Source organism: Dioscorea cayenensis, chromosome 10, assembly GCF_009730915.1.
Source record: "Dioscorea cayenensis subsp. rotundata cultivar TDr96_F1 chromosome 10, TDr96_F1_v2_PseudoChromosome.rev07_lg8_w22 25.fasta, whole genome shotgun sequence".
In the NCBI taxonomy this organism is placed as follows: domain Eukaryota; kingdom Viridiplantae; phylum Streptophyta; class Magnoliopsida; order Dioscoreales; family Dioscoreaceae; genus Dioscorea; species Dioscorea cayenensis.
In genome coordinates, this window is record NC_052480.1 from 18,205,814 (window position 1) to 18,217,587 (window position 11,774).

Here is an 11,774-nt window from a genome sequence, read left to right on the forward strand (position 1 = left end):
GATCCACACGGGCGTGGGTAATTTTCACAAGCCCGTGTGGAATTCTGCAGTATATTGCTTTTGAGATTCTTTGATCATTTTCTTCTTTGTACTACAGATATGGCACCTCGCATGAAGAAAAATGAAGTGAAGCGTCTCAAACTCCCACCACCCGAGCCATTACACATGGACTTCTCAAACCCCGAGCAACAAGCTTGATTTGAGAGACTTTCAGTACTCAGGTTTGGTCAGACTTGTTTCGCGGATTTGCATGTACTGAAAGATATTCAGCAGGGTGACAAGATGGCTAATGAAATTGATGAGATGCTAGCAGTGGGAAGCTAGAGGAGGCTATTGGCAATCAGTGAGCCAGCTTATCGCGCATTGACGCTTGAGGTTTTAGTGTCTTTTGAGTTTCGTTTGATGCACGAGAGATTTGACACCACGGAGGCGGTACAGTTTTGGGTATTCAGACATCCATTCTCCATGAGTGTCTTTGAGTTCTCGATTCGAACAGGCCTGTACGACGTCTCTTACATAGGTACAGTGGAGTATGGACGATTACCGACAGATTTTCCAGTATCAGTGACTCATATAGGATTTTGTGTGGCTATGGGGAGTATGAACCGGGGTTGTTGAAGGCCTCTAGCTTATCCCTGCTCACCTACTGATATTTGCATGCGCTATCGCAGCCTCGCGGATGTGTCGAAAGCGATAACACACATTGCTTTTGACCAAGTCGGATTTGCTCTTTTTACTCCATGGCCCGCAATGTACCACATCACTTGGGGTGCATACTAGCGAATATTCTGCAGTACCAGGGTCATTCGACGAGAGTGAGTTTATTATTTGCTGGCCCCTATATCACCAGACTTATTTTGGGCATGGGTTTGGGCGACGCCTTACGTGGTGCTAAGAGTACAGTTGTGCCTATCCTCTTGCATTTAATAAGATTCGGATGATGCGGTTGGTATGGAGGTTTGGGCCAGGAGTCTCTATTCTTACTACAGCTACCGCAGAGACCACAAGGAGCGAAGGAGATACTGCGGAGGGTGTCCAACAGATTCCCACACCTTCTGTAGCTCCGGGTACTCAAGCTTATGATCGTATTGAGAGGCTAGAGACCGATGTGAGAGAGATTCGGACTGCGGTAGTGGAGCTCTGGGCTATGAAGTCGGCTCAGTACACAGATCTTATGGCGCGGTTCGACTTTCTACGAGATCTACTGAGATCCAGACCCTCAGTTCCTCCAGCACTCTTATCCCCTACCCCGGCACCGGTAGACCCACTATGTGCTTCACCAGTAGCAGCAACAGCAGCACCTGTACCCGAGCTCGACACCAACATTTGACTCTTCCTTTCTTTTACTTTCTTTGCATTTTATTTTAGACTTTTCTACTCAGAAAGTATTCTCCTTCTGAGTTTATGTTCATTTTGGATAATCGAGTTGTAGTCATTGCTTCATCTTTTATATACACTTGAGTTATTTTGTCTTTATTGAGCTTCACTGAACCCCCTCGTGTACTTGTACAGATTGTCTTGTCTTCTTGGGAATTGAGACTTAGTCATAGGCACGGCCAAGGTGCTTCGACACTTGCCCGTGTGAGCTTCACAACCCGTCGGAACACTACTCCCATAGAATTAGCTTCATCAAACGCAACACTAGGAGTCAGGGGAGTATTGTTTTGATTGCTTACCCCACATCTATTTTAGAATGATATATATATTTTAAGTGAGCTTGCATGTGTACATTGTGGACAATGTACAACTTAAGTGTGGGTGGGAGTTTCATAATGCGTACATCTTTTCTATTATTCTTGATTGTTATATGCTCACATAGCCAATGGCGGTTCACATTAGTTGCAATGATTGTATTCTTAAGTTTAGGAGAATTTCTAACATTGAATGTTTTCATGCTCTAGTTCTTGCTTGAATTTTTAGGAATTTTTGCCCAATTTACACTTAGTGCACTACTCACTCTTTGAACTCTATTGGAAACTCATGTTCGATGTTAAAGGGACTAGTTAGGTTTATTTTCTCATGCTAAATTCTTAAAAAAAATGAAAAGAAGGAACAAAATAGTTTTATTGTTTATTTGTGTTTGTTGGGTGGAAAGAGCTACCACCTATGAAGTATGAAGCTACTCTCATAAGTTGGATACTAGTTATGCCCTAATGAGAGAAAGAGCTATCTCATAGGATGAGTGAAAGCTACCACTCGGGTAGAAAGAGCTACCACCTCGAAAGTGTGAAAGCCACCTTAGCGGCCTGTTTGGAAAGGGCTACCTTAGAGGATGTGTGAAGCTACTACCATCATTGAAATTGTTGTCACTTTTGTAGATAAATAAGTCCCTTCCACTTATAACTTTGAGGAGTATACCTTGGGTTGTTTTGAGTGAGTTCACACACATACACGAAATTTGGGTTGTTTTCCTTTTTGATTCAAGTTTTTAGCTAGAGCATTGATTTTTTTCGTATTTAGTGTTGAAATTTTTCTTAATTGTAGAATACTTTCATTGTGTACCTTGGTGAACCTAAGGCCAAGCACTTTCAATATTTTCTTCATTAATGCACAGAATGTTTTAATGTTTGCTTGAGGACAAATAAAAACTTAAGTGTGGTGGAGTTTGATAAGTGCTTGTGCGATACGAATGTGAAGCGGTCATTCCTTATGTTGAGCATTACTTTTCTCGGGTTTTTACACTAATATGTGTGTTTTTATGTTACTTTTATGCAGGTAGGGTTGTGAGGCTGAGTATGAAGGAAATAGGCCAATGTGGATCATAATGCACCAATTTTGGAGGAAATCTTGCTAAGGTTCAAACGCGAAGACATAGGTCAGGTGTGAGATCCTTGAGTGTGTGCCAACCTCCCCGTATGCGAGTGGGCACATCCATTTGGAGGGGCACAAAGGCAGTTACATTCGAGCATTCTGACTTATGCACATAGAACAAGAGCTCCAACAACATGTACACCATTGAAGAAGCAAGTGATCCACGACGTGAACATGTGCCCGTTGCGTTGCCCCGATGAAAGTATGGAATTGGGAAGCTATTCAGGCCGAATACTGTAGCAGAGCAATGTAGCAATATTGTAGCATATATTGTAGCAGCACTGCTCACAGCCGGCCGAGAAACCAGAGAAACAGAGAATCCACACGGGCATGTGGAAATTATCCACGCCCATGTGGAAATTTGGCACGGGCGCGTGGAGCACCCACGCCCGTGTAGTTGGCCGATCCCAACCCTATTTAAAGCCGATTTAGCCCCGATTTTGGTATTCTTTTCTCCATCTTTTCCCTAACTTGAGAGAGGGCTTCGGCTAGGGTTTTGAGGGATATTGGCCAAGGTTTTGGAGAGGTTCTATGGCTCCTACATCATCATTCCTTAGGAAGAAGGTTGGTAGGGGAGCTTCCGTCGTGGCATATCCTATACCGGACGAGGGAATCCTTGGACGACGAGTAGAGGACTTTCCACAAGGCCATCAATATGACTATCGACGTTGTTTCTTTATGGATTCATTGCTTTTACATTCTATTCCTTTGATTGTACTTAGCTCCATGGAGAGCTAAACCCCTAGTGGTTACTCGGGTATTGTGAACCCTAGGATGTATTTGTTTCTTTGAACCTCTTTATTATGCTTTCAATAAATTGATGTTTATTGTGAGTTCCAACCTTGAATTCTTGATTGTATGAACATTTCCCCTAGAGTGACACTACGGTTGAGAGTTCTTGTTGGTAACCTTGTTAGTGAGTGACACACCACGAGCGTTGGACAAAGCTAGGTTGGAGAGGGTTGAGAGAGAGAGAGAGTCAAAAAGTACAGGAGCGTCCCCTTTCCCCTCCGACGTGATAGATTCTACCTCCGTTCCTCGAGTTCTTTGCTGCCATAATAGAGTGAATGGTCTAAGAGATGAACTTCCGCTGGGGCTTAGTTGCGCGTGCAACGGAGTGAACCGTGGAGGTGATCTTAGTATCTAGGGCTTAATTGTGGTTAGGGACCTTCCACCTGGACCAAAGGGTTAGGTCTATAATTAGGAAGAGATTTATCACTTGGAATCCCTAGAGCTCATTACAACTCTATGCGAGTACGAGGTGTTTAGATTGTTCGATTTCTCCACCGGGACATGTATAGAGTTAGGCATAGTTGACCTTAGATTTGGGACTATGTAATTAAGGATTTCCATGACTCACCATTGCATTGATTAGGAAGCAAAATAGAGGGTTATTGCACTTGAAACAATTATCCTAGGTGGAGCATTATCCGGGTACCCAATCTTTATCGATTGCCTTACCCTCTTCTTTACTTGTGCTCTTTTACTTGTTACTTTTACTGTTGAGAATTGAATCATTGTCACACTCATTATCATTGATCTTTTACATATCTAAGAATCGAATTAAGTATTTTTATTTTCTACTCCCTGTGGATTCGATTCCCGCTCACCCGGGATTATTACTTCGACAAACCCGTGCACTTGCGGTATATACACAAGGGGACCTTGTCAGTCTATAATATGGAAGAGATTTATCACTTCGAATCCCTAGAGCTCATTGCAACTCTATGCGAGTGCGAGGTGTTGAGATTGTTCGATTTCTCCTCCGGGACATGTATAGAGTTTGGCATAGTTGACCTTAGATTTGGGACTATGTAATTTAGGATTTCCACGACTCTCCATTGCATTGATTAGGAAGCATAATAGAGGGTTATTGCACTTGAAATAATTATCCTAAGTGGAGCATTATCCGGGTACCCCATCTTTATCGATTACCTTACCCCCTTCCTTGCTTTTGCTCTCTTACTTGTTGCTTTTATTGTTGAGAATTGAATCATTGTCAGACTCATTATCATTGATCTTTTACATAGCTAATAATCGAATTAAGTATTTTTATTCCCTACTCCCTGTGGATTCGATACCCGCTCACTCGGGATTATTACTTTGACAAACCCGTGCACTTGCGGGATATATGCAAGGGGGCCTTGTCAAAGTTAGATCTTCCAAGTTCGAATAGAGTAGCGGTCGTGACTACTTGTACCGAGATTGGTGGAAGACATGCTCCCTCTAATTGCCCGATCTCTATTGGTGATGCATCTTTGGTTGAAGATGTTGATTTTATGGGCAATGCGATGAGGAATCAAGGAAACCCCTATAGTAACACCTACAATCCGGGTTGGAGGAAGCATCCCAATTTCTCGTGGAGCAACCAAGGTCCACAAAAGGCCATGGGGCCACCGGGTTTCAGGTGTGGAAACCCGAATGCAAGATTTGGAGAAGGCCTTGACTAGGTTTGTGCAATTGTCTGATACATGGTTTTAATCACTTAAGGCTACACTTCACAACCATACCGCCTCTTTGCATAATCTTGAAAATCAAGTGGGGTAAATTGCGAAGTCCTTATCGGAAAGGCCACAAGGAAGCTTGCCGAGTAACACCGAGACCGACCCTCGAGAGCATGTCAAGGTGATCACTTTGAGAAGTGGTCGTGAGGTTGAAGGTAGGCTTCCGATTGAGAAGCCAAATGAATATGCACCCGAGGTTATAGAGGTTGAGGAGGAAGCAAGGAAAGAGAAGGAGGTGGCACCCCCACCTTTCAAACCAAGAATCCCTTATCCATCTAGATTGAAGAATAACCAAGGGTATGAAGAGTACACGAAGTTCCTGAGTTTGTTCAAGCAACTCCACATCAATATTCCTTTTGCTGAGGCATTGGCCCAAATGCCTAAGTATGCAAAATTCTTGAAGGACTTGTTGACTAACAAGAGGACGTTAGAGGAGAGTGCTTCAGTGATTCTAGATGTTTCTTGCTTAGTGGCATTGCATAAGAACATGCCGAACAAGAAGAAAGACCTGGGAAGCTTCATTATTCCGTGTAATATTGGAAATTTAGGTGAAGAAAAGGCATTGGTTACTCAAAGGCCAGTATCAACGTCATGCCATACACCTTCTTTCAAAAGCTAGGCTTGGGCAAGCCTAGGCCTACTCGGATGACTTTGCAATTGGTGGACAGAACAGTGAGACATCCGAGGGGTATCATCAAAGATGTGCTTGTCAAGATGGACAAGTATATATTTCCTATAGACTTCATGGTGCTTGACATCGATGAGGATGTGGATGTACCCTTGATACTTGGATGGCCGATCTTGCGGACTTCCAAAGCATTGATTGACATGGATGGTGGAGAGCTAACATAGAAAGTTGGAGATGACAAGCTCACATACCACCTTGCTGAAGCCATGTGGCATTCTCTTGATTTCGATGATACTTTATATTTTCTAGACACTACTGATGAGATTATTGATGAATACATGCACGAAATGTTTAATCCTGACCCGTACGAAGGATTGTTAGACCAAAAGGAGGACAATGAAGAAGTAATGATGCTTGGTTCAATAGAAGAAGTACCATCTACCCCGGGATATTAAAGAAGGTGCTCTGGAAGATGAAGAGGGATAGGGGATGACACCAGAAACGGTCCAAGGCTGTTGGAGATGTGCACAAACCGAACCAATTAGATGAACCATTGCTAGGTGGTCCCAAGCTCGATAATTCCCCCTTTACCTTCAAGAGACTTTGCTCATCATGCTTTCAAGCCATGAGTAAGAGGGAAACCTTCATTTATGAACCCCCGTGTGGTAAGACAAGGCACGTCAAGCTTAGTGACGTAAAAAAAACGCTTCTTGGGAGGTAACCCAAGTGTTTACCGCTTCTTAGGATGAACAGAGAAGCCACAGGGGCGTGCGACTGCCCCTGTGGGTTGGGCGCACGGGCATGGATATTTTTTGTACACCCGTGCGAGATCATTCAGAGTCAGAGAGGGTTTTCCTGAGAGCGCACAGGGCCGTTCATCTGCCCTTGTGAAGCTCTGCTGTGGAGGCGCACAGACGTGGGTAATTTCTGCATGACCATACGGATGTATAGAACACCAAGAGGCGGGAGTCCTTTTAAAAGGATCATCTTTTCTTCTCATTTCCACACTTCCTCTTAGCCTGAGAGTACATTTACGTTTCTTCCCGACTTCGTATTGCCATTCTTGGAGAGATTTTCATTTGGTTTTCCGCTGGATTCATGTTTTCTCATCTTCACTCGTCGGTAAGCCCTATCTTATGTTTTCTTCATCAAATTCTTGATTTTAGTCAATGAAACCGGTTAATAATGCTTTGTTTTTGCAATTAGAATGATGATGCATGTTTAAAATGAAGTTAGAAGTAATTCAACGGTGTATTTTATGATTTTGAGGTGCCACCTTGCGTTTTTCACGCCCCGTGGATCCACATGGGCGTGTTGAAATTCCGCACGACCGTGTGAATTTCTGCAGCACTACTTAATTAACTTGCTTGATCGATTCTCTTTAAAATTTTATAGATTTTGGCACCTCGATCAAAGAAGCAAGCTGATAAAAGGCCGCGAGAGTCATCTCCAGAGTCCGAGAGCCTGAGATTCACTATCCCCGAGCACCAAGCTCGATTTAAGCGTTTGTTGAGACTTCGAATTAGACAGACTCGATTCTTGGACACTGATGTTAGGATGGTGGTAAAATTTTTAAAGATGCTTTTCACCCAATTTCGAACCCCACAGATTATAATCAGTGATTGAGGAACACATTTTGGAAATACTTAAATTGAATAGGTGTTGAAGCGTTATGATGTGCATCATCGCCTTGGTACCCCGTACCACCTGTAGACAAGTGGTCAAGTGGAAGTCACGAGTAGAGACTTAAGAAAATCTTGATAAAATCATGGGAACAAAGATGGCATGATTGGTCAGAATGCTTGGATGACACACTTTGGGCTCACCGAATGGCATACAAAACTCTGATAGGGACCACTCCCTATAACTTGGTGTATGGTAAGTTATGTCATTTGTTGTGGAGCTTGAGCATAAAGCCTATTGGGCAATCAAGGTTATGGATTTTAACTTGAGTAAAGCGGGGGAACAAAGAATGCTCCATCTCAATGAGTTGGATGAATGGAGGTTGAAGGCATATGAGAATACGAGGATTTACAAGGATAGAATTCGGAAACGGCATGACAAGATTATCAAGAATCTGAAAATGTTCAAAGTAGGTGATCAAATTTTATTGTTCAATTCTCGCCTATGGTTATTTCTGGGGAAGCTCAAGTCTAGATTGTTTGGGTCATATACTGTAACTAAAGTAACACCCCATGGGGCTATTGAAATTACTTATCCGAAGAAGGGTATGTTTGAGGTGAACGGACATCGGCTGAAACTATATTTTTTTGGAGAGGCTAGTGACGATGACAAGGAAGTATTTTTTCTTCGTGAACCCCCATGAGTTAAGGACAGGTACGTCAAACTTAGTGACATTAAACAAGCGCTTCTTGCGATGCAACCAAAGTCTTCACTGTTTTTCTAGGTTTTAGTTTAGTACTTGCATAAATAAGAGCTTGATTGTTGGTGTCTTGATTTTTACATGCTATTGCTATGTTTTCTCGAGGATTGCTAGTACTTTATTGTGCTTTATTGTGATTGGAAAAGTTTCTAGGTCATTTGAGAATGTTTTAATGAGTCTCTAGTCAGTTTTACTCTGTATATGCAGTTTCCGTATGTGTATAAGTGTGCAATAATTTTTCTATAGAGTCTGTAATTTTTCTAAGTCATCTAGAGAAGACACACAGAAATGTGGAATTTCCACATGGGTCTGTGTTTCTGTTTAGAGCTCAATTTCTCCATCTTGAGAAGACACATGGGCGTGTGAATGCCCCTGTGAGCGACCTTGCGACGGTCACATGGCTGTGTGTAATTTCCACACGGGCATGTGGATCCCTGCAGAGTTCCAATTCTCCATCCCGAGAAGAAACAGGGGCATGTGAATGCCCCTGTGGATGGCACATGGGCGTGAGTAATTTCCACATGCCCATGTGAAACTCTACAGAGACTTTTTCTCCATCCCGAGAGCACACAAGGGCATGTGAGTGCCCCTGTGAGTATCCATGTAAGCATCCACACACCCATGTGGAATTTCCATAAGAGAGTATGGAACACTTAGCCAAATTTCTCATGAGAACAGAGAAACCACAGGGGCGTGTGGATGACCCTATAGGTTGAGCACACAGGCGTGGAAAATTTCCACATGCCAGTGTGGATACATTCAGAGGCCAAAATGTCCATCTTGAAAGCACATAGGGGCATGTTGATGTCCTTGTGAAGCTCTCCTATAGAGTCACACGACTGTGTGGAATTTCGACATGACCGTGTGGATGTACACAACACCAAAGGGAGCGATTTTTCTTTAAAATCCCACTCTCATCTCTTTATTCTAAAACTCCCAAATGCTCAAAGAACACTCCTCTTCACCTCCCCGGCCCCTCACCATCTATTTATAGGGATTTGAGTTAGTTTTCCTGCCGTATTCGAAGTTTTTGAGTTTCATTTCATCGGTAAACCTCATTTTCACTTTCTCTTCTCAAATCTTCATTTCCTTTGCGCATTATGGTTGATTTCACAAGATTTACATGTTTAAATTGTTGGTGAATGTTTATAGAAGGGTTTTAGATGATTTTACTATGTATTTTGAGTTTATTGAAGCTTACAACCATGTGGATTCCTGCAGAATTGCTTTTTGAGTTTGATTTGATTGATTTCTTTTCAATTCTCTCAGAAATGGCTCCCTATTTGATGAAATTAGCTAGAAAACATCATCGTGAACCCCTCCGATGCAGCTTGAGTTTGCTATACCTAAACATCAAGCAAGATTCGAGTGTTTGTCGAAGCTGAAGTTTGGATAGTCGAGATTTCCAAATTTGAGTGCTTTGATGGAGATCTAGTTAAGTGACGAGATGGCTGATTAGGTTGATGAGTTACTTTCTGTGGGTGTTGGTGCCAGTTACTGTCTGTTCAAGAGCTGAACATTCATATGCTGACGCAGGAGGTACTTACATCATTTGAGTTCGATTGCTCACACTCCAACTTTGATAGCATAGGCGCCATCCAGCTCAGAGCCCTCAGATAATATCACAGCATGAGTGTGACTCATTTTTCCATCAGATTGGGGCTCTACTATGAGTTATATACTGACACGGAGAAGTAGGAGCAGCTCCTGATCGATTATCCTAGTAGTCTGACTCCACAACACGCCTATCATATGTTGTGTGGTCAGGGACAGTGAGCCAGGGATTTCTAAGGCGACATGCCTTTCCTGACCATCCTACAGTTACATCCATACTGTTCTTAGCCTATCAGTGAACTGCCATGGTAACAGTACAGGAGTGTCGAGCCACCAAGAGTTACTTTATCTTTATTCGATGGTACACTGCAAGCCACTCCACCTAGGACACATCATGGCAGAGTACCTGCGTTATAAACGATAGTATACCAGGGTTAGAGTCCTCTTCTCTGGCCCCTACACTACTCCACTCATCATGGGGATGGGTCTCCTGGACGCTATTGGTGGGGCCAAGAAGATCATTATACCATTTCTCCTCAGTATAGAGATGATGAGATTGATGGGGATGGTGTCAAGATATGGGCGGGGAATTTATCTGATGGTTATGTTGGCACCAAAGATAGCCAAGGTTGAGAAAGATGAGGCCGAGGGTTTACAGCCAGCTCTCGAGCCGCAGCAAGAATAAATGGAGACAGAGGCACCCCCTACAGCATAAGTGTCACACCCCGAACCTAACCGGGCATGTGGCAACTACCACGACGATAAGAACTGGGTCCCATAATGGCCCCATCTTCAGTTCACCGTAAGGCTCAATATAAACCTGTTATCATAATTACATAGCTAGATGACAAAATAATAATTAGATCACAATAGGGTTCCCTGATACTAGGGACACTAAACACAAGTAGCATCAACAACAGTACAAACCAAGGTTTCAGATACAACCAGAAAATACAAATACATGAACAACATATAAAGGTCAAGTCTAGTGGATCCATAAATTTTACATGCATACTATAACAAACCTAAACCAACATCGCAGTCTAAAAAGATAAAAGAAAGGGAGTGGTGAGTAACTAATGTTACCGAGTGAGTGGTGTCAGCATAGATGTCATAGAGTGATAAAGTATTTCAAATAGTAATTCCACATGAATAATAACATATAAAATCAATTCCAAGTATTCAACATATTAACAAATAACACAAGGTTCATCAAAAGCACTTAAAATTTTAAAACACAATGAACATAGCTCCAAAACACAGGCTGGCCTAAAACAATTCCCAAGCTAATCGTGGCCGTGACTAGCTATGGGACCACCAAGGAGTTCTTAAAAATTTTTAAAAATTTAAAAAGGTTGCCTTTATTTGGTGTTGGCCACAGAGATCCCCGTGTGGTGACCCCGGGCTTCTCACATAAAAGAACCACCTGTCAATGTCTCCGCGCACCTCTTGACCAATGTAAACCGCGGTTAACCATGCCGCCTCAAATTACAATGAAATTGAACAATTAATTCAGGAACGAGCAATTGAACTCCCACCACAAATAACAATGAAATTGAAGAGAGATATGATGGAAAGAAGGTGGATGAGAACTTTGGTATATTGGAGGTGAAAAAGGTTGAAAAAGTGGCACCAATATCACTTGAGCTAGCCCTTAGCATGGATGTGACTTAAAACAGCAGCCACAAAAGAGAATTGTTCGGGATAACTGAAGATTTGGGTAGGAGAATGAAGCCATCCAATGACCCACCGATTCTAATATTAGACAGGTCCCAACTAAAACTTTTTCCTTGGAGGCCCAAATGATTTTTGTGGGTAATTAATGGAAGATTGACATTGGTTGAAGAAGGAAATGTGGGTAGGAGGTTTACACCGTCCAAGGACCCACCCATTC